Consider the following 2,617-nt stretch of genomic DNA (forward strand, 5'->3'; position numbering starts at 1 on the left):
AAAAAAAAAAAAATCCCCCCACCTTGGTCTCCCAGAGTGTTAGTGTTATGCCCCAACTCCATCTTGCTGGGAGCTTTCTACACTCCCTCTTTAAGACAGGAAGCTCAGCTGAAAGAGTTTAGTAATAACTGCAAAAACCCCAGGTCCCCCTTGTAAGGACTCCCCTCACCAGGTGTTGGCTCCTGTGAAATTTGGCTTGCATTAAGGATTCCTCCTCCCTTACTGAAAGCCCCTTGTAAAAGGTTTCCAGCCTTGCTTCTAGGGGTTGACAGACTGAAGCGTGAGCCTGCTCTTGGCCTGGCCGATTAATAAAGGACCCTTGCTTAATTTGGACTCAAATCAAGCTGGCGTTTCTCTATTCCACTTGCTTTGGGTGTAATATTAGGATTCCAGGCATGACCCACTGCCCCTAGTCTTGTTTCCTGATTAATTAAAAAATAAATATATTAGAAAGAAGTCAATGATGAATAAAGAGTATTTCTTTAATGATCAATAATAATTGGCATTTCTGTGATTATATCAATATTCTATTATAGTTTTATTTTATCTTACTTTATTTTTGAGACAGAGTCTCACTATGTTGCCCTTGGTAGAGTGTCATGACGTCACAGCTCACAGCAACTTCAAATCTTGGGCTGACGTGATTCTCTTGCCTCAGCCTCCCAAGTAGCTGGGACCACAGACGCCTGCCACAACCCCTGGCTATTTTTTGTTGCAGTTGTCAGTGTTGGTTAGCAGGCCCGGGCTGGGTTCAAACCTACCAACTTCAGTGTATGTGGCTGGTGCTGTAACCGCTATGCTACAGGAGCTGAGCCTCTATTATAGTTTTAGAATATATATATTTAAAAAAAATTTTTTTGAGACAGTTTTACTTTGTCGCCCTTGGTAGAGTGCTGTGATGTCACAGTTCACAGCAATCTCCAACTCTTGGGCTTAGGTGGTTCTCCTGCCTCAGCCACCCGAGTAGCTGGGATCACAGGCACCTGCCACAACACCTGGCTATTTTTTTGTTCCAGTTTGGCTGGGGCCGGGTTTGAACCCATCACCCTTGGTATATGGAGCCAGCGCCCTACTCACTGAGCCATAGGCACCACCCAGAATATATTTCATATGTATTAAAATACACCATATATTGAATATGTTAATTGTAATTATTAAAGATTAATAAATAAAATCTACAAGTAATAAAAATAACGGGGAAAATATTGGCTTAGTCCACTGTCTATCTGATTTTTCACTATTTGTATGTTCTCTGAGGCTCCCCTGCCTCCCCCCTTTTTTTTTTGGGGAGAGTGCCATGGCATCACAGCTCACAGCAACCTCCAACTCCTGGGCTCAAGCGAGTCTCCTGCCTCAGCCTCCCGAGTAGCTGGGACCACAGGTGCCTGCCACAATGCCCAGCTATTTTTTGGTTGCAGCCATCATTGTTGTTTGGCGAGCCCGGGCTGGATTCAAACCTGCAGCCTTAGGTGTATGTGGCTGGCACCTTAGCCACTTGAGCCACAGGCGCCAAGCCCCCCCCCCTTTTTTTTTGAGATAAGAGTCTTACTCTGTCACCCTGGGTAGAGTGCTATGGCATCATAGCTCACAGCAACCTCAAACTCTTGGGCTCAAGTGATCCTCTTGCCTCTCAGGTGCTCCTATTCCACACCCTAACACAACAGCTACTGTAACCCTGCCTTCTAGATAACTTTAAAAATGCTGTTTCTAAAAAATAAATACATGTATTTAGTTAAATGCAGCACACAGCCTTGTGCCCTGAGAGAGGATGTGGCTGGGCTTCAGTCTCCATACTTCTTATAAGGTCCTTTTTAACAGGGGTTATTTGATTATCACCTTTATATCTGCCTCAGCCAGAATTCTGTTGTCTGACACCTGGGAAGCCAACTCCCAGTCCCTGCTCTGTGGTTTGCACACCCCATTCCCCTGGCTGTCCGGACTTCCTGCTGTTTGCAGATATGCAGTGAGACACTGCTCCTGACTTTTCAGAGTTCCTGCCTCTGAAGCCTCACATAGTGGCCCCATACCCTGTGTTCTTAGTGGGTGGGATCTCCTCTTAGAGGAAAATGCCTGCTTTTCTCAGCCTGGAGAACTACAAGCTTGGTGATTGGTGGGAGGGACAGGGGATGCTAGATTTCCTGAAATGCACCAGTCAATTCACCCAACACTCCATGGCTAGACAGTCATGGAGACAAACACATGATCCTTAATTCTTTGAGCACAGAACCTACACTTTACAAATAAACACAGGGGGCTCAGCGCCTGTGGCTCACTGGCTAAGGTGCCAGCCACATACACCTAAGGTGGCGGGAAGGTGGCGGGTTCGAATCCAACCCAGGCCTGCCAAACAACAACGACAGCTGCAACCGAAAAATAGCCAGGCATTGTGGCGGGTGCCTGTAGTCCCAGCTACTCGGGAGGCTGAGGCAAGAGAATTGCTTAAGCCCAAGAGTTTGAGGTTGCTGTGAGCTGTAATACCACAGCATTCTACCAAGGGCAACACAGTGAAACTCTATCTCCAGAAAAAAAAAAAAATCCCCCCACCTTGGTCTCCCAGAGTGTTAGTGTTATGCCCCAACTCCATCTTGCTGGGAGCTTTCTACACTCCCTCTTTAAG

This window comes from Otolemur garnettii, unplaced genomic scaffold, assembly GCF_000181295.1.
Source record: "Otolemur garnettii isolate 467f Iridium unplaced genomic scaffold, OtoGar3 scaffold00045, whole genome shotgun sequence".
NCBI lineage: Eukaryota > Metazoa > Chordata > Mammalia > Primates > Galagidae > Otolemur > Otolemur garnettii.